This window comes from Onychostoma macrolepis, chromosome 20, assembly GCF_012432095.1.
Source record: "Onychostoma macrolepis isolate SWU-2019 chromosome 20, ASM1243209v1, whole genome shotgun sequence".
NCBI lineage: Eukaryota > Metazoa > Chordata > Actinopteri > Cypriniformes > Cyprinidae > Onychostoma > Onychostoma macrolepis.
In genome coordinates, this window is record NC_081174.1 from 30,211,196 (window position 1) to 30,236,411 (window position 25,216).

At 35.9% G+C, this 25,216-nt stretch overlaps 1 long non-coding RNA gene across 1 annotated transcript in view; it reads left to right on the forward strand.

Moving 5' to 3' along the window:
* Positions 1-25,216, forward strand: part of LOC131526753 (uncharacterized) — a 39,471-nt gene that overhangs the window by 635 nt on the left and 13,620 nt on the right. The window contains exons 2-5 of the long non-coding RNA XR_009267527.1: positions 1-374; positions 3,024-3,180; positions 5,248-5,326; positions 9,685-9,746. The exon at positions 1-374 is cut by the window's left edge and continues 17 nt beyond it. This is a non-coding gene — a long non-coding RNA (uncharacterized LOC131526753). The remainder of the gene's footprint in view (positions 375-3,023; positions 3,181-5,247; positions 5,327-9,684; positions 9,747-25,216) is intronic.

Here is a 25,216-nt window from a genome sequence, read left to right on the forward strand (position 1 = left end):
AACCAGTGCTTGACCGCTTCTCCAAGACTTTACATCTGCTTAAATCAAGACTCGACCCGAGGGCTTTCAGTCCTATTACAATGAAAGCGCTCAAGTTATTTTCATTATGCTGCTTGAAAGGGATGTAGAATCAATTTTACAGTTTTTTACAGCTCTGTTTTATGAAAAGTGAGTGAAAAAGAGCATGTTTTATCTAATAAATTCCAGGGATGGAGTGGAAGAGAAAGATCTCCACCTGGGTCAGAGTACAGCAAACCAGCGAACCCTCAGAAGTGACTATTTATACAAGAGTTCAGGAGTCTGCGCAACGTCTCTCTCGTCCTGCACGTGCGAGTTTGAAGCCTTGGACCGCGGTGAAGGGGTTATTTGAGCAGGTACCCAACAAAGCGGTGGGCCTCTGTTTCTGAAGGCGCCGAAATTTCATTGGTGCAAATACAGCTGCTAGATTATTGCCCTTTCAGGCCGCAGACTGACAGCATGACAGTTTCATTTGAGAACAGAGGCTTTTAAAAGAGGCTCTACAGACAAAAATTATTATTCATTTTTTTTAACCACCTGCGTCTTTTAATGGCCGTTAAATGTGGTGGGTGCAAATTGTACAGGACACTCTTTCAGCAACATTTACTGGAAATTGTGATCTAATCAGAGTGAAATGTCAATGTGTTTTACATGTTACAGTCTGATTAAACAATAATATTCTGACTCGTGTTCATAAAAAGAAGTATTGTTTTATAATTAGCACAATCTATATATGTGTATGTGTACTGTGAGTGTATGTGTGTGTATATATATATATATAAAATGTGTGTGTATATATGTGTGTGTGTGTGTGTGTGTGTGTATATATATATATGTGTGTTTGTCTATCTATATTTATATCTATGTAATATTTTGCATCTTAATTCACAGCATGTCATTTTTACTTCACATTTTTTATACACACACACACACACATTTTTTTATAACTTCAATAATTTTGCTTATGTACAATTTAAAGAGTACATATATCACACTAAATATATTTTACTTGATTTGTTTTCAAATATCATTTTGCTTTAATATTTTTAATTAGTTTTATTTTATGTATAAAAATATTACTAAAATATTTAATACTAAAATAATATATATATATATATATATATATATAAAAAACTTAATTTAACTAAATATATATGTATATATACAGTATTTAAAAATTAAGCTAAAAATATTAGATAGATATAAAATTAAAATAAATGAAAAATAATTTATATATTTTATTAATTGAGATATATATCATTTTGCTTTCATTTATATATATATATATATATATAAACCTATTAGTTTAGAGCATTATTTTGTTTACATTTAATCATAGATTATCATACATTATGAATCCTCCCTAAAAATTTTAAAAGAAAGCTGCCGGATCATAAAAAATAGCTTTTTAGAAATATTTAAGATATAATTTCAATGACAGATTAACGTTTTATTACAGTAAATTTTCAAGCTTTTTATGTTTTCAAAACCGTGAACTAAATTTCTACAAAATGCCTAGTGGAAATGTGACTTCCTTTTTTATTGGTGTTTTTAGAAATGTTAATTTAATTTAATTTATTTTTTAAATCAAACTCTATTTCAGCCTCTCCTCCACAGTTTGTGATTCCACTTCTGTTGGCAGCACACAAGGGCTTCCTCAGCACTCCTCCATATGTCTCTCTCTCTCTCTCTCTCTCTCTCTCTCTCTCTCTCTCTCTCTCTCTCTCTCTCTCTCTCTCTCTCTCTCTCTCTCTCTCTCTCTCAGATGCTGTGCATTCTTGGGTTTGTTCGAGCGGATCCCTCCTCGCGAGCGGAGGCTTGACTTTCCCAAAGCTGATATTAATATCACAGGCCATTGTGATGGAGTTATTTTCATGGAAGCCCAGGAGGAAGTCACGTGACTCTAATTAGTCTCCGGGGGCCGCAGGGTCTCCATTACGTGCCTTGTTTTAACTCACATAACCATCAATGAAGTGGAAAGGCTGAGGAAGTAGCAATCACTGCGCCTGGGCGGCTGGTTTTATTTTAATGCTTTCTCGAGCACCTATTTTGTTAATGGGCCCAAAATCTGAGAAAAAAAGTGTCTTCCCTTCCTTTTCCCCCATGACGTTTCTCTGCTTTAAAAATGAGCGAACGCACATGTGAGCGTTTACACCGATCCACTAGCAGGAAGATTGATGATTCTGGGATTTGTTGGTTCACACCCTGTTCAACACATGGGGAAAAATCGGGAATGACGGATGCACTCGCACATATAAAACATCATTAAATGTGTCGTTCCTGTTTGGCAGCACCTTATGAACTCTAATCTAAGAAACTAATATGCTTGTGTTGTAATTTAAGAAAGTATTTCTACAAAAGAGTTGGTAAAACTACAATTAGGTTCCATTACAGTTGAACTAAACGCTAAAGCATGTATTCATCTGAGTTGATGTTAATTTCAACATTTACTAATACATTATTAAAAACTAAATTTATATCTCAATTTTATTTAAAGGACCTGAGCTGACTAACAATGAAACGTCAACTAATGTTAACCAAGATTACTAAAATACTGTAACAAATGCATTGTTTGTTGTTAGTTAATGCATTAATAGAAAATTATTTCTATTAATATTAATAATATTTTTTTTTCAGACTTTTAGACTAAAGGGATTTTACGAAATTAATGGGGAACTGAAAAATGAAGATGTAGGGAACTTAATGTGAAACATTTTGACATTTTACTTGTCTTTTCTGTGAAATTTAGAAATGACAGTTTCTAAGTGGAAATGGTTTCAAAGCCATTTTTTCATTGTAACTAATATTATTTGTATATTCCAAAAATATAAGCCACATATGATGGGTACATGAACATAAACACCATAGTATGAGCCATTCTGCTCAGAAAACAGATTTTCCCCGTCAGAAAGGTAGCTACTTAAACACGTGACAGCAATAACAGACAGTGCCACATGCACACTTCCCATAATTCTGTGAATTCACCTCTCTTCCTGACCTAATAGCTTCCATTTACCGCTGGGCCCGTTCCAAGGGAAAGTGTAGAGTTGGGCCAAAATCTGTGGACAGCTACTGATGAGATCTGCCGAGTCCAAAAATGTGAGCGCAATAAAACAACGGCATGAGGAAAAGCTGGACGTCCTCCTGGGCTGCATTAGCGAGGTGAGATTATTCTGAAATTAGGCTCGCAACTGACATTCTCAAATAACGTGCTTTGGAAGGCATTAAGGAAGACGGACGGTGTGCGTTTGAGTGTTCGTGAAATAGAGGAGGATGAATTGTTTGAATAACAATATGGCGGAGGGGAATAGAATTATTCAATATAATTGTTCCAGATTCTTTAATTGGTCACGGTCTGAACACAATGTGCTGAAATGAACAAATGTCATTCTGTGTATTTCAGCAGTCCATACGGTAATACAATGAGAGGCCGAGGATGTATCGTGTTGAATCTCTTCCTTGGACCGTGGCCGGGATGTATTTATGGTTTTTCCTTTAGCAGTGAGCGGGTCAGAGGGCGACGTGAGGTCCTGACAGAACACAATCATCCATTAACGCTTAAACAGACATGAATGGAAAAAGGCAGCAGTTCAGGGTCATCAAATCAGATCCTACTTATGCAACAAAAGCATTACCACATGGAGGACAGAAAGCAGAGCCACAGCAACACACACACACACACACACACACACACATATATATCATGATTGTTTTTAAAAACCTTTCTTTTTAATGAATTTAAATATATGTATAATATATATAAATTATTTAGTAAAAATAAATCATGTATATAAATCTATCTATATATGAAATATCTAAAAATAATTTATTAAAAAATAAAGTTTATATATGCATTTTAATGAAATTAATACATTATTTTAATAAAATATAATTAATTTTACTTGATTAGTATTATTACACGACTTCAGCTAAAGTTAAAAATTGCACATTAATATATAAAATAAAGATTTATAATTTATACTATAGATAAAATAAATATTTATATGAATATATATTATATTTTTAAAACAATATATAAAACATTTATTAAAATTAAATTTTATACATGCATTTTAATAAAATTAATAAGTTAATAATAATTCATTTTATTTTATTATTGTTATTACACGACTTAAACTAAAGGAAAAAGTAACAAGTTCATAATTAGTAATTTCATACAAGCCATTTTATTTGATTCTGCTATATCATTCTTATTTATATATCAATAGGCCTAATGAAGATGAAGTAATTTAAATGATTTAAATGCAGTTTATCAAAATAAACTTTTAATGTTGGCTTTGATGAAGTTATTTTTGAATATGTTGGGATAGATGGATAGATAGATTATATTTAAGCCATATGTTGTTTTGAGTGGTCAGAATATTTCAGTATCCTGTTCTGACCTCAGCAGAAATGTTGGAGGTCTCATAAATATGAGCTCTGAAAAGCACCTTTGATACGGAGAGCCATGGAAAATCATACATCCTTCACATCTGCCGCACGTAAAGCTCCCGTAAACCGCCTAACGTTTGCCTTATGAATGTCAGCTCCACGCCGCGCGCAAACAAAGACCGGCACGTTACATGGACACACGCTGTCCCGTCCTCCCGCTGCTCCGCCGCAGATGTAAGATCCACATTGAGGCCTGCGACACACTGGCCCCTTTCAAATCGCCCGGGACCACGGCGGACCGGGCCCCGCATTAACTGCAGCAGGTGCAAGGGAGCGCGGCTTGTTTTCCTTCACGGGCTCCTCAGGAAATCATAAAGCAAATATATTGCTGGGGGACGGTTTTTGGGGTGCCCTGTGAGCAAACTGAAAGGGGAAATGGATCAACGCACGGCCACTGAGGACGGTAAATCAACAGGCCAAAAGGAGAGCTGAATGTACTGTGGTGGCCCCCAGGGGCCTGAGCCCAAGGCCGGAGTTTCTGTCAGTCACGGCCTGGTGTTAATGTCAAAGCCAGCTGGGTCTGGCAGGGCCGTCGATTGCAGGAACTCCACTAGAGGCCATCGTGTCACAGGAAAAGCAGCTCGAGTCAGGGATGATTTGCATCCGATGCAGTTCAACAAAGAGATAATAAAGATGACAAACACGCTTAGTGTTTTTGACATTCGGAAAATAGTTGGAAAACGTCTTCTCGGCTCGTTCTCAACAAGCCGTTTTACTTTTGTCGTGCCATGAGTGAAACTGCATAGAAAAAATAAAGCGTGTGAATCTGTGTTTCAGATCTGAATCATTTGCGGTGGATTGCGAGGGATTTGCACACTTCTGAGGAGGCGTTTTGACCAGGACACAGAGGTTAAAGGTCAAGTTCACCTTGTGGTTTATTTGACTTTATTTCATCTTTTCTTTAGCTTATATTTAAGTGGACAATAACTTGAGGGGCACACTAAAACCTCAATTATAAATGTTAAAAAACAATAATTGGAAAAAACTTTACTGTACATTAGAGAAGAGTGTTTCTGACATACCTGACATTTGAAAAAAAAAAAAATTATTTATATGTATTATTAAAATGTGATACACAAGCATAAAGACAGGGAAACGATAATATTTGGTGGTTTAAAATGCTGTAAAATGTAAAAAATAGAAAAAAAAAAAATGAAATCTGGATTACAAAATTACATTTTTAGAGGCACTAATCAAAATTTTTAAATTATTTATTTTAAACAAAATTTAAATATGAAATACCATAACCAGCACACACTTTTGAGAAGGACACAGAGGTTAAAGGTCAAGTTCACAACAAACCCCAGTGGTGATGCATCTTTATTTAATGTAATAAGGATTATAAATTTTTATTTGCTACATTTAAATGGACAGTAGCGGAAAATAGCTGACCCTAAAATCTCAATTATAGTTTTAGAAAAAAAACTAAAACAATTAGAAACATTAGAGAGAAGTGTTGCTGATATACCAGAAGAAGAAAAAAATCACTTATAATATGCGTTTTATACAGTTTATCATTAAATTGTGATAAATAAGCATGGAGAGAGGGAAATGATGATATTTCGTGGTTTAAAATGCTGTAAAATGTTTCAAAATAATTTTTAAAATCAACTTCAATATGTTTAAAGTTGAGATAACGTCACTGTTACGATATTGTTCAATAATAAGACCAAGATCTTCACTGGAGACACAAAAGGTGCTGAATATAATCTTTACTAAATTAACCACATTAAATGACTAAAAAGAGATTTGACTTGTTTGTTAACATTAACTGTCAAATGAAATGTAATGTAATAATTAGGGAGAAACTGTATATTAGAGAGAAGTTTGTGGAAAGTCCTTTGTTATATAAAGTATATGACTATATACTTTATGTAATAAAGTCCTGTGAAATGTTTCAAAATAATCTTTTAAGCAATAAGCAATAAGACCGTGAACTTTTTTGGGGGACACAAAAGGCACTGAATACCAGGAATGACCCATAACCTTTATTAAATGATCAAGCATCAAATGACTTTGTTAATTTGAGCTGTTTCATGAAATGTAATTTCAGAGGCAGAGCAAGTTATTTTATTCTGAAGAGTGGTTATGAAGACAAACATGTTCATTGGAATGACATGCACTGCTGAACAATTTGCAACAAGACCAGAAACTTTTACAAAGAAAATAAATAGATTTAGTTTTATTCTGTTGTCTTTAAAACTCGACACAAGTAAAGTATGATCATGCAGGAATCGTGGCCACTTCAGCTCATCCGATGGTTTTTCCACCAGTGCTTTTAATGTCAACTGCGTTCATGTCAGCCTCAACTGATCACTGCTGTGATGTATCAGGTTACTAGTTCTCCAGCCAGCTCACTCCCACTGAAATCTCCCTTCCTCTTACACAAACACATACGATGCCACCCAAACCCTTTCAATTACTATGATCTTCTCCATTCTTTCTTGTGGCCAAAGGATTCGCTCACGCTAAAATGAATATTCCCATTATTTACGTGTTGTTCCAGCATTTGAGCATTGGAAAGGTTACCGTCCAAATTCATTCATGCATGTGCGTTTTCAAGCTTTGCTCATCAGTTAATGAGAAAATGATATCATTTTTACTTTTGCGTGAATTGCAACTGGTGCACATGTGGAAGTAAGAGGATTGCAGTCACACCCATCGTGTAACGCTATACCTTCCCAGGACGGGCCTTTCAGGGCTTTTAGACACAAGTTGTCCTGGCTTTTCGTCTGATTGAGCGATTCAACACATCATATATAGAAACAGCTGTGCTACAAATGAGCCCCTACACGGTGACTTTGATAAATGTGCTGAATTGACTGCATACAAGCCCTCAGGACGACAGCCTCCTGCGATTTCCTTCCCTGTCAGGTTAAACGTTTCTTAACAACACGTATGTCTGTTTCAGTGCGCTCCTCGTTCGGCGCTCTATCACCGAGCTGGAAGCAAATTATGAAAAACTCTGACATTACAGGGAAGTGCAATTCAAGCTGTGTAAATATGAATTCATATACAGACCACCGTCCTCAAGAGCGGTTTAAATCATAAGCACATTAGGCATTGTACATAATCCCAGCCGCATGTATAAATCACTGCACTGCTGCAGTAATGAGTGGTAATGCTGGGAATACACTAACTATGAGAGTGTTCAGTGTTCATGACCCCTCATGACAAACGCTTTACTGTGTTTCTCTCATAGCCTTAGGACAAATGTTTCATATTCATACACACATCTTCCCACTCCATACAGGAAAATATATTTGGTACATTTTTATATTATAAAATATACAAAGTGACCAGTATATACAGTCATGGCCAAAAATATTGGCACCTTTGCAATTCTGTCAGAAAATGCAACCCTTCTCTCAGAAAATTGTTGCAGTTGCAAATGTTTTGGTACTCATATTTATTTCATTTTTTTTTTGCATTGGAACAACACAAAAAAACAGAAGAAAAGTCAAATCTGATACAATTCCACGCAGAACCCAAAAAATGCACTGGACAAAATTATCGGCACCCTTAACTTAATATTTGGTAGCACCCCCTTTGGAAAAAATAACTGAAATCAATCGCTTCCTGTAACCATGAATGAGTTTCTCTCTACTGGAATTTCTGACCACTCTTCTTTTGCAAACTGCTCCAGGTCATTCAGATTTGAAGGATGTCTTCTCCCAGCTGCTGTTTTGAGATCTCTCCACAGGTGTTCTCTGGGATTCAGATCTGGACTCGTTGCTGGCCGTTTCAGAACTCTCCAGCACTTTGTTTGTAACCATTTCTGAGTGCAGCTTTCTGACACTGGCCACTACGCTGCACCCCAAAATTCTTTGGTAATCATCAGATTTCATGATACCGTTCACACAGTCAAAGCATCCAGTGCCAGAAACAGCAAAGCAACCCCAAAACACCTTTGAACCTCCACCATGTTTGACTGCAGGGACTGTGTTCTTTTCTTTGAACGCCTCATTTCTTTTTCTGTAGACAGTGCCATGATGTCCTTTACCAAAAAGCTCTACTTTTGTCTCATCTGTCCACAGTACGTTCTCCCAGAAGGATTGTGGTTTTGTCTAGTCTTGTTTTTGTATGCTTTTGTGTCAGCAGTGGTGTCCTCCTGGGTCTCCTACCATAGTGTCCCTTTTCATTCAGATGGCGACGGATAGTGCGAGCTGACACTGTTGTTCTCTGTGTCTGCAGATCAGCTTGAGTTTGTTTGGAAGTTAATCAGGGTTTTTTATCCACCATTCGAACAATCCTTCGTTGTAATTTTTCATTAATTTTGCTCTTCCGTCCGTGTCCAGGGAGGTTAGCTACAGTGCCGTGGGCTGTACACCTCTTGATGATATTGCGCACAGTGAACACAGGAACATTAAGATCAATGGAGATGGACTTGTAGCCTTGAGATTGTCCATGTTTTTCCACAATTTCTCTCAAATCCACAGACAACTCTTTACACTTCTTTCTTTTCTCCATGCTCAGTGTGACACACAACACAAAGGTTGAGTCAACTTTTCTCCATTTTAACTGGTTGCAAGTGTGATTACTATATTGCCGACACCTGTTACTTGCCACAGGTGTGTCTACATACAAATTACAGGAGCATCACATGCTTGAAAAGCAAGTATTTCTTACAATTTTGACAAGGTGCCAATAATTTTGTCCAGTCCATTTTTGAGTTCTGTGTGAAATTTGATCAAGTTTGACTTTTCTTCTCAGTGTTTTTTGTGTTGTTGCAGTGTAAACAAAAACAATAAGCACGTGAGTACCAAAACATTTGCAATTAGAACAATTTTCTGAGAGAATTGCAAGGGTGCCGATATTTTTGGCCATAACTGTATATATATATATATATAATATTTACATATTTATTATTTTAAATAAAGTGTACATTTTGTACTCTGTAATGTGCTCTTTTTTCTTACACTAAAAAACACTGGGTAAATATAGGACAGAACACATTTGGGGTTAATTTTACCCAGCAAATTGGGTTATTTATTTAACCCATCATAATGGATTGATTTAGCCCAGCTAATGGGTTGATTCATTTTTATTATAATACTAGCTTACTTTTTACTTTATACATTAAATAATGTTTACAGACTTAACTTAAATCCTCTAAACTTTTGTAAAATATTCCACAACCACTGGTTTGCATGATAACTTTCTTTATTTTCTTGTATTTATCATTTACAGCATTGTTTATATCTTTTGATGTAGGCTATACATATTGCCCACTTCTCCAAATCTGATGAAGAATCTACATTTTGGATGACCTGAGTGTGAGTACATTTTAAGCAAATTTTCATTTTTGGTAGAACTGTTCCTTTAATACTTAGATCAGCACGGTTCATATCACTAAACATTCAGTGTATAAGTTTGCAGTCTAGGAAACATGCACACAATCCTTATAGGCTATACAGTCACACTTCAGGTGTTTATGACTCTGATTATTAGCTAAATGAGAACATTATAAGCTTCTAAAATGTTGCAACCGAGTGTTGTAAGAAAGCTTTTGGTTCACACGGACCGTGCAAATTTATATGCATATATGAAATGGCTTTTAAGGCAAGAACTTCTCATTTCATGAAACCATCCTTTCTATCTTGCCCAGTCTACGGTGACACATCTTCACAATAATTGCGGTTTGCATTTAAGTGTTGCAACTCTTACGATGTGATCTAAACATTTCAACGGCCAGCCAGCAATGTTGCAACTTATCGGAGGTGTCTTTAAAGAGAACTGAAACCCCTCATTTTAGAGTAGGCAGCTGCCTATGTGTACATGTCCTTGGTTTCTTACTGTGTGAAAGTGGTTGTAACTTCTCTAAATCACCAGAGCATCAGGTAACCAAAGGAGAGAGAGAATTTTCCTTCGAAATCTTTGAAAGGTGTGAAAAAGCATGCACATTAACCATGCACGACTCCATCATTTGTTTTAACTTGCATATTGGTAACCCCCGTCTAAAGATACTCATATAAATAGGTCTTTTTTTTGTTTGAAGATCTTCGATTAGCGAAACCACAGTGATTGTTCCAGCTTTTCTCCATGCAACTGTATTAATACCACTGTGGCAAATGAACTTCCCTATTCTGGAAATGACACATTGTCTCATCTTCCTGTTTCTCTTTATCTGAGTCTTTGCACATCGATTATCACACACATAGTCATTAACTGTGTGTTTTTGGTGGAGACATATAGAGGAAGTGTGTTTCTAAGGCAGTGTTAAGAAATTGTTAGCACTTCATCAGTATCTTCTATTAATATATGAGGGTGTAATAATGCATGATTGTGAAACATGTTCTTTTAGGCGTTAGTCGACCTTCTGACCCTCAAGCATTATAATTAGTAATCGGACTGAGCTTTGTGATAATTAATTACACATTCCAAGCACTAGATATGGAGTTAGATCAAATTTTCTAGCATTGCCGTCAGATGTAGTAAAGACTGAAATACAAGCTGAAATGCCTGATTTGAAACTAAAATTTGAAATGTGACCTAAATCAGACCCTCCAAAACAGTGAAATATTATTAGAATTTAAAATAACTGTTTTTTTTTTTTTTATGTGATTGTATTGTAAAGTGTAATTTATTTCTGTGATCAAAGCAGGATTTTCAGCATCATTACTCCAGTCTTCAGCGTCACATGATCGTCAGAAATCATTCTAATATGCTGATTTGCTGCTCAAGAAACATTTCTGATTATTATCAATGTTGAAAACAGTCGTGCTGCACAATATCTTTGTGGAAACTGAGATACATTTTATTTTTCGGGGTTCTTAGATGAATAGAAAGTTCAAAAGAACAGCATTTATTTTAAAAAGAAATCTTATGTAACATTAAAAATGTCTTTACTGTCACTTTTGATCAATTTAATTCATACTTGCCAGGGTTTTTCCTGGATCAAAATGAGGTGGAGGTGGTACCATCCTGATGATGTGCACACAATGTTCCCACCCTTTAACTGGCTAAAACAAACACTTTTTACCCACAACGTATTTTAGGTGTTATAATAATTATATGATTGAAAAAAAAAGAGACGATTATAAAGATACATTTTACAAAAACAAATTAAATTAAATACAACAACAACAGCCCTTTTGTAGTATAGGTGAACATAAACATAACATTAGGTTGTTAAACACTTCCATATCGCTTTGATCCAATATACATTTATCCACGTAGAGTGTCTAGAAAACAAAACATTTTCTTCCAACCTTACATGAATTCTTCTTACTATCACAATCGTGTGTTAAATATAGGGCCCTATGAAATCTGATTTATGTTTTCCCAAATTCAGTTTTATTTTTTCCCAAATTCCATTTTTTTCCTTTCAAATTTTTCTGGAATCCTTTTTAATGGTTACACTTTTAAGATTACATTTTATTAATAAAAAAGCATGTCTAATTAATTAAAATCATGAAACTTATACAACTTCACATAAAAGTTTAACAAAATTTACACGTTTAGGGCTCTATGAAATGTTTTATTTTCTTTCACCATAATAACCTTATGAAATATTTTCTTTTTCCTCAGAAATTCTGTTGTCTAGTTATCAAATTAAGGCATAAAACATTAATTTCATTTATCTTTAAATTATTGAAAATCAAACTTTATTTATTTATTTAGGCAAACAAAGGGGATTTATTATTAAAATTAAAACATGGAAGAAATTTTGTTTGATCATTACTTAAAAAAATAAAGTTTTAATAATTTTAGTAGTAGCCTAGTATTAGCAGTACTCCAAGCTAAACCGAACTTTTATTTTGACGGTTGCCGTGAATACCTTCACAGTTCTGTGCGACGCTAGATTTACTCAAATGAAACGGTACAATACTCATGAAGTGACTCTCAGAGCAGTTCTGGAGATGTTGTTCGTGCATTTATGTCCTCATTTAGAGAGACGACAGAAGCTGAAATCACTGCAAGCGTCGCGCGCTTCAGTGTGCGTGTGTAGTAAACGAAACCGCGTGTCTCCGCCATTCATTCAGTCATGCAGAGATGTTCGCGTAACTTGAGTTAAATGCTCATCAGATTGCGTAAATCAGTGGAAAATGAATGGAAATTATGATTCTGTGTAAAGAAATATCAGGTAAACTTGTATAAAAATATCAGTATTTTTCCAAATATGAACTAAAAGCTCTACTGGACGCTGTTCAGTGATGCTTGCACGTGCTTGTCGTCAACCAGAGGCGGCACAAAATTTGGCGGAGGCGGCCGCCTCATAATAAGTCTTTGTCAGTCACATGTGTTTATTATGTGTGACGTCAACGAGGTGCCATTTTGAAGGTATTGTTGCATTGAGCAGTGAACTGAAAGTGTACAGAGCCGTGCAGTAAAGACTGATTAAATTGTCATACTGGAGAAACAGATAAGAAACCAAGTAGATACTGTACCGAGATAATCTGAGCAAATTTTTTTAGGAACCGTAATTTATATAATTTGTCACTGATGATGATTAACAATTAACACTGATCCATACTACCTGACGCAAAGGGCCCTATTTTAATGATCTAAGCGCATGGTCTAAAGCACACAGTGCAAGTTCACTCAGGGCGTGTCCGAATCCACTTGCTAGTTTAATGACAGGAAAACGGTCGGTGCGCCCGGGCGCATGGTCTAAACGGGTTGTCCCTATTCTCTTTATGAGTAATGGGTGTTTTTTGGGTGTAATGTGTAATAAACCAATCAGAGTCTCATCTCCCATTCCCTTTAAGAGTGAGTTGCGCTCACGCCATGGAGGATTCGGTATTTAAACGGCGGAATTTTAAGGCGCACAGACTGAACGCGTCTCTAGAGAGCAAACGGATCTGCTCATGCGCGAGCAAATAGGTAGGCTAATTCTGATACATGCAATGACTATCCATTATGACATTTTTATATTTATGTACAATGTTCTCTCTAAGCTGTGTGCGTGCGCAGCCGTGCACTTCTTCCACCGTGGCCGCGCATTGAAATGTGCCGCGCACGCGCAAAAATGAGTTGGGAAAGCCATTTGATTGTATTCTAGTAAAAACTTTCACGTTTTTTTTTTTTATTTAACTTGCAGGTCTCAGTTTAAATCCTTCAGTTTGTTTTCTATTCTCTTCTATCAGTTTAAATGCTTAAGTTGTTTTGATATTATATTATATTATGTTATGTTAGGCCTATATTATTGTTATGGAGTCGACGAGACAAGAGGCGTGCAGATCCATTTGCAAGGCTTTTATTCAGAGACGTGGTCGTTAAACAAGCAAGGTTCAGGCAATGGCAAACAGGTACAACACAGGCAAGACAAAGAGTAATCCTAGGGCAAGCGTGGGTCTACGATCGGTGAACAATATCCAACAGGGCAAGGCAGAGAGATAATCCAGGTACAAGAGCAATAGTCCAAGCGAGGTGCAAACAGAGTCCGAATGGCAAGGCAAAGGGTTAATCCAGGAAACATGGTCAGGAATCAAAATACGAGGAAACAGGCAAGGCAAGACTATGACAACTAAGTGGGCTCCGTAAAGTAGCTATCGCAGGGAGAGTGATATGTGCGTACAATACTCGGCGATCTGACTGAGGAAGTCCATGGCTTAAGTAAGCTGTGTGATCAGTACAATCAGCTGTGTGTGTTTGTGTGTGTCATCAGTGCAATGGATGATGGGAATTGTAGTCTGGATTGACATGTCAATGTGGCGAACGAGTGACCTCTGGTGGTGAGTGAACGGAAGTGCATGGACAGGATTCGTGACAATTATAAACCTAATAAATAATTGACCTTGTTTTTTAATGGAGTCACTTATGCTCATCAAGGCTGTATTTATTTGATCAAAATACAGAAAAAACCCCAGTAATATTGTGAACTCTTAGGCTATTGCAATTTCTAATATTGGTTTTCTATTTTAATATATTTTAAAATATAGTGTATTTCTGTAAAGCAAAGCTGTATTTTCAGCATCATTACTCCAGTCTTCAGTGTCACATGATCCTAATATTCTGATTTATTATCAGTGTTGAAACTGTTGTGCTGCTTAATATTTTTTGGAACCTTTTTTCTTTGATTCTTTGATTAGGCTAATAAAAAGTTAAAAATAACAGCATTTATTTATTAAGTCTTTAGTATCACTTTTTATCCATTTAACACATCCTTGCTGAATAAAAGTATTAATAAAAAAAATAAATAAATAAGAAAGAAAAAATTTACTGACCCCAAACTTTTGAATAGTAGTGTATATTGTAACACGAAATTTCTATTTTGAATAAACACTGTTCTTTTAAACTTTTTATTTCTCAAAGAATCCTGAAAAATATCAGAGGTCCCAAAAAATATTAAGCAGCACTTTTTCCAACACTGATTATAAATTAGCATATTAGAATGATTTCTGAAGGATCATGTGACACTGAAAATTCAGCTTTGCTTCACAGGAATAAATTATATTTTAAATTATATTAAAATAGAAAACTTTTATTTTAAATTGCAATGATATTTCACAATATTATTTTGTGAAATAATATTCAGTATTTTTTTATCAAATAGATACAGCCTTGATGAGCCTAAGAAACTTCTTTAAAAAAATGTACTGATCCCAAACTTTTGAACGGCAGTGTATTGTACTGTAAAAATGTTTTCAAGGGTCAAATCAAATATAAATAGCACATTAAAGTTAAAAGTTACACACTTTTTTGTGCGCGCTGTACAGGTCTGGTATAAAGAATGTTTTTGCTCAGGTGCCTAAAATGTCCGCCCGAGAAATGTTTTGCTCAGCAAGAAAAAAAATTAAAGGGAACATTGTTTATGTAGCCTACACAATAATATTCTTTTACACAGTAATCCTTTAATTTTTAATATTTGGCATGTTTGTGTGCTGCTGCGCGTCCCTGTGTGTAATAAGCAAAGTGAAGGCGTGTTGTGGACCCGCCCAGAGGCGCATTTTCTACTAACGTGCTCTTTAAATAACAAAAATATTGCACCATTTACTTTAGACCAGGTTTGAGTTGGTCTACGGCGCAGTCTATTTGCTGCCGGAATCGCTGCCTCCAACTTAGTTGGATATATGATTATCTTGTTTACAGTATAAAAACTTATACTATTACCTTTCTGCGTGGATTCCTAGAAGTGCTAGATGATCTGTCAAATACTAAATAGTGCTTGTAGAAGACATTTTGACACACTTTCACACTGAATGGTTTCTCTGTGGAAATCTCAAAACAGTCTATCATTGCTATTCTGTGTCCAAAGGACTCCACAAACTAGTGAGGCATAATTTTGTGCCTGTCACAGTTGTCTAAAACAGTGTTTGTGCAGGCAGATCCAATCTGAGGTGCATGAGGTTAACATAAGTACACTGTTAGACATTTTAAAGGGTTTTTACAGTAACTTGTGTTGCCAGTAAGTTACTGTAATTAAGATTTACAGTAGCAAACTGTATTTGATTTATCAGTATACTACTGTAATTCATTCATTTTAATATAGATTTCATTAGATTGTATAATTTTTATATAGAATTCATTTTATTTTTACTCTACATACAGTAGGTACTACTGGCATTCAATTAAACAGACACAATAATTACAAAATATCAAATTCTTAATTTAAAACATTGCATGTATAACACTTAAAAATACAGTCTTTGTACAACATTTGACAAACAAAATTCTGCACAAAACAGTATAAGTTATCAGAACTTAAATAAATATACTCTATATACATAATAAACACTCTGTGTTTATTTGGCACTCGACAATCAACAGATTTCCCCCAACACTGTCACTCACGACCAGAAGTCAAGACTAAACCAATTCACCTCCACATAATCGTTTTGTATTACCTATTTTTATTAGCCATTTCACACAATTCAGAAAAAACAAAAACGTGCAAATTATAGGCCTGTGTTTTAATATTATGAATGAAATGTGCGTTATTTGGAAGAAAGTCAAGGTGTGACTGACTTTAGCCCACTAGCTCCATTTGGGAGAGGTGAACTGTCCCCCGCGGCCGCGGCCCCCTCCCACAGTTGCCAAGTCCACGTATTATACGAGACTTTGGGCTTCTTTTTTTGTAAAGTTGAGGAAAAATCCCTGGTCGCGGGTTGCGGTTTTTTGGGCTTATTTAAAAAATATGGTTGCTTGTTTGGGAAATCTGACAAGCAACTTCGTTTCTTTATTTATGTTGGCAGTATTCTCCAATGCATTGATTGACACTCTGCTCGCAGTTAATAGCCAACCAGTGCAATAATATAAGTGCTGTAGCGTAATTTGCCATATGTTCCGCCCCCTCATTGGAGAAAAATCATATTCAAAAAGAAGGCGCGTGATGCTGTAATCCAAGCGATGATAGAAGTAGACGTAGAGGAGTGGGATGACTTTCTTTTATAATTTTTTTTTTAAAATATTTTTATAATGTTTTTGTAATGTATTCATTATCACGGGCTGTAATAAAAAACAAGTAGTCATAATACTGAGTAAATACATCTGGTTCGAATAGCCTGGTATGGCAAGATGTCTTAAAACCACATTATTAGATTACCTTTTGACTTCATGAATACATAAATGACAGCTTAATGATTTTTTAAAATCTTTTTATAATCTTTTTAATAATATTATATAATATTTCTTTTTTAATATAATATATATTATAATTTAATATAATATTTTATATATTTTTCTATAATATTTATGTCACTTTTTTTTGTCATTTATTTGATAGTTATGTATACATTATATTATTTTAAATGGAAGAAAAACCTGTTTTTGACCTCAAAATAAAGCACCTTCCCGCTGTACATGGCTGTGGGGACGAGCAGTTTTGTGGTGCTTGGAATTCTTTATAATTAATTAAAAACAAATATTGCCACATTGACGGCTCAAGAAGGTGTAATTGTTCAAATATTGTTCCATTGTTTCATTTTAAAAAAAAAATATATATATATATATATATAAAAAAAAGTGTAATATTTCTTTTTCAAGTGTAATATTTCTAAGGCTAGGAACAGAAAATTGACATTTCCATAGAATGATATATTTTAGGCTATAAATATGTGGCTATGTTACATCTCCCCTTTGAAGCTCTTGTGCTTTTCTCCTTTTCCATCTCTCCAATCCTATTCTGCGCTCACAGGTGATTGGAGACGAGTTTTGTTCCCACTTTTGTTGCAGTTTGCTAATTTTTGTAAAATAGCTTCTGTTTTTGCTTTTCAGATAAAAGAGTGGTATCAGTTTAATATGTTGCAGGCTCATTTATTGGTAATAAATCATTGATAATAAATAATACTGATGATAATAAATCATCAAAAAAAATATTGGGCTTGTTTTGGAAGCTGCTGTTGCTTATTTGTCTCGCTAATAACTGTGCCCCCTCCCCTTTCCACTTCTCACACAGCTTCTGTGCACGGCACCTTCTCAGCAAGCAGGGGCGCCAATTTGCCAATTCCCCACACAGTTATATGATAGATAATAGAAAACCGCTTAGCGGCGCAGATGATTTTTTTTTTTTCAAGTGCTTGTGCCGCCCCCCACGTGTCATGAAAAAATGCCGCCCCGGGCGGCTGCCCCGTTCGCCCATGCCTTAAAACCGCCACTGCCTGTGACTTTCTAGTAATCGTGAAGATCTTGGTTAGCCTGTTCAGGTGTATTTTATTAGGGTCGGATAAAGTGGACCTCAAGGGCCAGAGCTGAGAACCCATGTAATAAAGGTTCCCAAGTTTGACATACCTGCATAATGCTTTACTTTAAGATCACTGAAAAAATCAGAGATCCTGAGTTTACGCCACAGCCGTCAGTTTTCTTCTTAATTTCTTTCAAAAAACTAAAATATTACTAAACCTTTTGGAACCGTAATGCATGTTTTGATCAGTTAACTTCAACTACTTTTCAAGTCATTTGTGACGACTTGAGGACTTTTATGAGCAGTATTGAAACTTTTAGAAGTAAACATGCTGTAAAATAAGTGGCCTTTTAAACATTTAATTTCCAGGACTGGAAGTCAAAATTGTAACATCCCCAATATTTCCTTGTTTTCCTTGACAGTGCATATAGCCTATATTTCAGCAGCTTTCCGTGTGATGCTTCATTTAGTGCAGTTGAGAAATTATTTTATGATTCACATAATTATTTTCTATATCAACCACTCAAAATTGATACACAGCAGCTTTATTTCCACAAATGAAAATGACCAAGACTGGATGTCAGTGTGATTTGTGCTTTTCACAATGCTACTTAAATCATATTTGGGCCACGTTTCAGTTGCTAGATAATGCAGAAATGTAATGACATTAGCAGTCGTGTGACATCATGACAAGCTGAAAAATTAAGAATCCGACTAATAGGGAAGAAATAGTGGGTGCAGTTGAAATGCAACTTGACGTTTACATCATTTTCCAGGCAGATGCTTTTTTACCAATGCAACAATGCACAAATCGCATTACTGGCACACTTGCTGTGCTGTTAGTGTTTGCAAACAATGACCATTAATGATGGGCGCTTTGGATAAAAGCATCTGCCGAATGAATACATGTAAATCATGTTGCAGTTAAACAAATGCAAAGTTGAGGTACATTGTAGATCTTATATTTAGCAGTAAATAGTTAAAGACATTCATAATATCCATAACTGACCAGATGACAGGAAGATACATCGACCAAATAGGCAGTGAGTCAGTTGACAAACAGTGTTTTGAGCAGCAGGCACTTTTTCAAAGGAAGTCACGTCTTGTAATAATTTTAGCAGATGGTTTGCCAAATATTTCATACTCGGGCCTGCCAAGAGGGAAAAACAATCTCACATCCCACAGGTAAAATTATCGTTTATGAGTGTTTTTACTTCAGACTTGAAATGTAGAAAAAGTGCATTTGTGCTACTAGTGCCAGTAAAATGAGATCAGAGCAATAAAGAAAACACAAAAAAAAACAAATATTTTCAACCGACTATACTTAAGAAGAGAAACAACTTCCTGCCATAATGAATCTTGTATATGAGGATTACGGGGGAAAACGAAGATAAAAAGCCACAGGAATGAGACTTCACTTTTAGGATATGTATTTACATTACTTCACGAGCCTGGATTAGACGCGTTCATCTTACAAAATAAGACACAATTTAATGCTGAAGTGTAGTTTTGATAAATGAGAAATTGTATTTTTCGTATTGTTTGTTGAAACATGCCAACCTTTAGACAAAATCTTAATAAAAATGTTTGCATGTGTGTTTTTTTTATTGTCACATCAGGCTTTTACGGCTCATATCGTCTTATAAAGTGAAAATATGGAGGAAAAAAAATGGCTTAATTCAAAAATATGCAGTTTGGTTCAGATGCAGATATTTACATGGACAAAAAGTGATAGTTCTGATGTTTGTAATGCAAATCAATGATATCTTTATAACAGTACAGCAGATACTGTTTATATAAAATTATATAAAGTCGTCACGCTAAATCTCCAATCATATGTGTCTTAATAATATGATATTTAAATGATCAAAATATATAATGCAGTGCGATACAATGATGATTGAGAGATGAACAAATATAAATGTTACTCAAAAGATCATATTTGAGACTTGTTGGTTTTTCTAAAAATAAATAAATAAATAAAGACGTCTGGATAATCAAGTAAATCTAAGTTGCTTCAAACCAGTAAGTGTTATTCTGTATAAAAATCCATAAAGATTTCACAGCAAAAATACACGTGAAGCATGAGCTGAAGGTGGACGTTTTACTTTTACTTGCTAAAAAAAGTATAAACTATCAATCAGACGACAATAAATTGGTTTTGATCATTTAGAGGCCTTATTCATGTATCAAATACGATACGGTAGAGCTAATGTTTGTTAACATGGCAGTGAGTCAATTGGCATTGTAGCTCAAAGAAGCTAAATTGTTTTGGACTTGTGGCTTTATTTGTCTAAAGGTCCAGGTTGCACAATGGTGTTAAGTAGAAAACTAGCTTGACGCTACGGTAGATGGCTGCAAATTGCTTAAAGTGGAGGCAAATGAGGGAAAATCCTCATGTAAGGAAGCAGAGGTTTTGTCGATGTGAATTAATGTGTGTGTACCACTACACCCTGTGAGAGGATTTGAGAGCCCTTTATCACCTTCCCGAACTGTTGAGGAAAAATAATGCCCCCTCTGTTATTCTCATCATGGCTGTGGTGAGCGAGTCTAAGGGGATATCCTGTTGGAGAGCCCAGCGCATTTATCGTCCACGCGGCGGTTTGGGGTGACTCGAGATTTACAAAATGTTCCACTGGCTTCCACTTACCTCTTTACAATATTACAAATATAGAGTAATGGTCCTTACATCCTCTGTTATTTCACAAAACATGAGGCTCTCAAAACGGTGCCAGCTTTGGCCGATCGGTAACTGAAGGCCCGTCGTGACATCAGCAGGGTGTTCTCGTCAGTAACGGGAACTGAGGGATGTAGATGCATGCAGAGGTGATAAACATTGAGTTTCATACTCCATTTCTTCATTGAAAACAGCTTAATCGAGGTTTAGATGGGCATAGCTGGTCTGTTTCCGCATGATGAGTATAGATGCGACGAGCTGATATTGAATATTTGCAGAATATTTTAAAGGGATGGTTCACCCAAAAATGTAAATTCTGTCATTGTTTACTCACCCTCGACTTCTGTGAGTTTCTTTCTTCTGCTGAACACCAAACAATTGACGGTACCCTTTGAGTTTTTATTTTCCATACTATGGAAGTCAATGGCTGCCAGCAACTGTGTGGATACCAACATTCTTCATAAAATCAGTTTTTTTTGTGTGTGTGTGTGTTTTTTTTGTACGCCAGCTGAAAGAAAAACTGGAGTGCGTGTAAATGACAGAATTTAAATTTTTAGGTGAACTAAAACTGATTTTGCTGGCTATATTTAATTAACCAACATGGTTAATATTATGGGGATTTCAATGAGCTTTTTATTTTAGTCAATACGATTCCTTAAGTAAATTTTTGTATTAGTCATATTGTTATTTTAGAGCATAGAATATAAAATGATAGAATCGTTCATTAAAAAAATGGTTTTAAAAGAATCTCTTCTGCTCATCAAGGCAGTAAAAACAATATTGCAAAATAATATAAGCATTTAAGATAACCGTTTTCTATTTGAATACATTTTAACATGTAATTATCAATGTTGATTTTTTTATATTTTTGTGGAAACTGATTGTTTGATGATCTGATGAATAGAAAGTTAATTTCTAAAAATCTGAGAGTCTTTACTGTCATTTCTGATCAATTGATGTGTCTGCAGAAAGTTTTTACTTTTTCTTTCAAAAACATTTGTTAGGTGTACAGTAGTCAACATTTGAAGTGGATCAAAAAAGTTCATCAGAGTTGTCCTAAGACAAGAACGAGTCTTGTTTTTGTTTTAGGTTTTGATCCACTTCAAATGTTGACTACTATATACTATATTTATATTTATATACTGTATTCTATGAATATTTTCCTGACATTATTTCTGTTGACAATATCTAAAATGCATATTTAAACCGCAATATTTACTTGCATATATTTTTATTAAAATGCTTTAGAGCATGAAATATATATATATATATATATATTTATTTATTTATTTATTTTTTATATCTTTATATATTGTATATAATTTAAGTAATATATAATATGGGGTCAGTCAGTATTGCATAATAAAAAATACAGATTTATCACTGTCAAAAGATCTCGCTTGGGACCCATTTAAATGTTTTGTATTGAATATAAAACCGGATGGTCTTTCTCTGCAATTCCTTTCGTCAGCAGACATCAAGCAGTGATGACTTAAGCAGCAGCAATAGCAATGATTCACGGCTCGTTTCTGTAATATTTCCGGGTGTGTCCTGTTAAGACAACTCGCCCACTGGGCTGCAATCGCACCTTGACTAAATGTCACAGCGAATGAACATCACTCAACAGCCGGTCAATCCAAAACAAAGACCTCTGCACCGGTCATGAGGAACGATTAAGTGTTTTCAGCTGACCGTAATGTCCAGTGTGGCTTTCCACAATGTGAAAGTGATGCAAAACGAAGTCAAGGCTTTGAGGCCAAAGTAAACATCGCAATGGAAACTGTTAGCCGCCGACACGCAAGTTGTTGTTGGAGTTTGCGAGAACGCAAACAACGTCGACCCCGATCTCTCGCGTGCGGCTCTGAGGTTGTCACGCAGACCCAAGCAATGACATTACCATGGAAAACCAAAGGAAGCGGTCATAAGGGCCACCCAGGCTTTCCATAGGTCCAGGAGCCAGGGAAAGTATATCTTGGACGTATCTCTGGCCTAGCCTTGCATTTCCTACAATTAATTTTGTGCTGGTCTCTGGTCCCCATTCATAAATCATACCTGTGGTTTTGAATGGCTTTTTTGTCTCAGCAGTGGTGCTGTTACTAGTCCGCTCTAAATCTCTGAATGAGTGCTTCACTCGCTGGCATGCGTTCTGAAATAAAATAGATCGATAGGGGATCTGCTCGTCTCCCCCGTGATGAAAGAGGGATGATCCTCGCCGATGGCTTTTCTCCGAAAATTCATGACTGTGTTTTCTCCCTGACCAACCCGTTTGAGCTCAACAAGGACCCACGCTGCTCGGAGCAATGGAAAATCCTCGCTCGGTGGCGTAGATTATGTGAGTAATAATTTTTTGTTGTCAGACAAAGATGTTGTTGGGGCCTGGACCGTTTGGCACGGATTCATCTGCTGTTGCAAACAGCGGCTGTGTTTTGCGTGTTTTGTTTGGCAGCTTGGCTTGATGATGTGTGTAATGTCTTAAGATACTAAAACACTTAAAGTCAACAACTTATTCACAGCACTTTCTTAACCCTCCTAAGCTTTTTGCAATTCTTAAAGTGATTGTTCATCCAGAAATGAAAATTCTGTCATTATTCACTCATCCTCAAGTTGTTCCAAACCTGTATGGGTTTCTTTGTTGTGTTGAACACGAAAGAAGATATTTTGAAGAATGTTGGCAACCAAAGAGTTGAGGTCAATGGGGTCCATTAACCGTCTTCAAAGAAGCTCATACAGGTTTGAAACAAATTTTGGAACAAACTTTTTTCGTTTTGGGGTGAACTATCCCTTTAACCCCCTAAACTTAAAAAAAAAAATGACTTTAATTCCCCATTAGACTTGCAGTCCATTTTTTTGTTTGTTCAGATGGCGTATCTAAAAAAGTCACCAAGTTTCGAACCACTCAGATTGTATTAAAAAAACAAAACAGTAACACTTCAGTTTAGGGACCAGTTCTTATTATTATCTAGTTGCTTATTAGCATGCATATTACTAGCATAATGGATGTTTATTAGCACTTATAAAGAACATATTAATGCTTTAGGGGTCCGTTCACACAGGACACATTTTTCCATTCCAATGTGCTACTTTTCCATAGTTTTTCTATGTAAACGCACTAGCGGTCTTCTACATGAGCGCCGCATCTTTAACACGCCGTGTCAAGATAAAAGAATTTCAACTTTTACATGCAGCGCCTCTCAATGTCAGTTTCAAAGCAGTGGACCAATCAGAAGACTCCGGAGGCAGGGCAAGCGTTGCAAGCTTTTATTTACAGTAGCAAGTTAGAATGGGAACTGTTTTATTTGATGGCAACATGGTGGAAGGGGCACTGTTATTTCTGTTATTGCATCACATCTCAAAAGCGTATCTTGAGACCCTCAAGTTCTGCGCTGCATTTTCTTTTCTGAGCACTGCTCCTCGCATTTTTAGATGCAAAGATGCATTCTGTGTATATGGCCCCTTGTTCTGCACGACCATATTTTAGATCCCTTAATGCTAAACTGAAAAACTACCTTACTAACTATTAATTAGCAGCAAATTAGGAGTTTATTGAGGCTCAAATAGTTAACAGTGAGAACTGGTCCCTAAACAAAAGTGTGAAAAAAATAAAATAAAATAAAAGATATTGGTCAAAAATGACCAAAAAGCTTGCCAGGGTTAAGTTCCTTTTGATCTTTGTTGATCATGTTTATCTTCATAATCTTTCATTAAAATGCAATAACTTTCCGTCTCTGAAATTTGTTTTTCAGGTGACGTCTCCAACCGCCTGAGACTCTTTATGATCCTGATGCGTTAAATCAAGTTGAGAGATCCCATTTCAATCAAAAAAACGGAAGTAAAATGGCTTACTGACACTGCTTCATGTTGACTTTAAACGAGATGAGCTTGAGTACCACATGATGTTTCCAAGAATGGCTAAATAATATTTCCACAGGCGAATTCTTCTAAGTGGATGCACCCAATGTGGGCAGAATATCCCTAAATAGAAACTCTTATGAAAGGCAACATCAAATAGTGGTTTGGGCCGCAAAATGACTGATCTATCATACCACCTCAGACTTAAACGCTCGCACAGATTTTCTGTTTTCAAGTGCCAAAACTATCATATAAATGGACTTTTTCCAAACCCTTCCGAGGCAGCGTCAGGTAAATCTTTTTCCGCCATAGAAAGATGTTTCATTGTAAATTTAGGCGGCGTTTCGTACAAGCAGTCAGGTGACTGGAACGCTCTCCATTTCAATCGCCTTTGATGTTTATTAATCGCCAACCGATTGCACCCACGGGACTTCTGGTTCCTAGGGTCTCGCCGTCATGTTTTCAAGGGCCCGTCGGTCTTGCGGTGCCTTATGTCCGTTCCATTTTAGGCAGTAGAAGCATTAGAGAAGCAGGGTGCTGACAGTGGGCATGCCAACACAGTCCTACAGCTTCCATAAACAAAACCTTTGGATTAGTCAGGCCGTATTTAACTGGCATCAGCGGATCATCAAAGCGAACGCCAAGGCAACACTAAA